We start from the raw sequence: 402 nt of genomic DNA, 5'->3' as shown, positions 1-402 counted from the left end.
ATTTTTATTGTATTTTAAATATTTTGAAAAGAAAAAATAAAATAAAATAAAGAAAAGAAAAAGGGCGTAGGATGGCTTGTGATTCTGACAGGTAATTAATGGACTCAACGACTTAGTTGAAGAGAGATAGAGTGAATTTCCTTTTAGATAGCATGGAAAATTTATGACTGCCTACAATTGAACAAGTGAGCACAGCACAGCACCTTTTTCTAGAGGCTGTAAGCAGCAAGAAAGTAATTGGAATTCAAGTCAAAGTAGACTACTTGAAAGTCTCAGACCAGAGTAATCGCCAATGACTCGGAAAGAAATTAAGGTCAACTTATTAGAGAAATTTTGAATAATTTTTATATGCTTTTTTTTTTAGTATATTTACATTCTAAAAATATTTTACATGAATTTTAC

This window comes from Arachis ipaensis, chromosome B09, assembly GCF_000816755.2.
Source record: "Arachis ipaensis cultivar K30076 chromosome B09, Araip1.1, whole genome shotgun sequence".
NCBI lineage: Eukaryota > Viridiplantae > Streptophyta > Magnoliopsida > Fabales > Fabaceae > Arachis > Arachis ipaensis.
The sequence above is the reverse complement of the archived record's forward strand: the minus strand, read 5'-3'. Positions refer to the sequence as shown.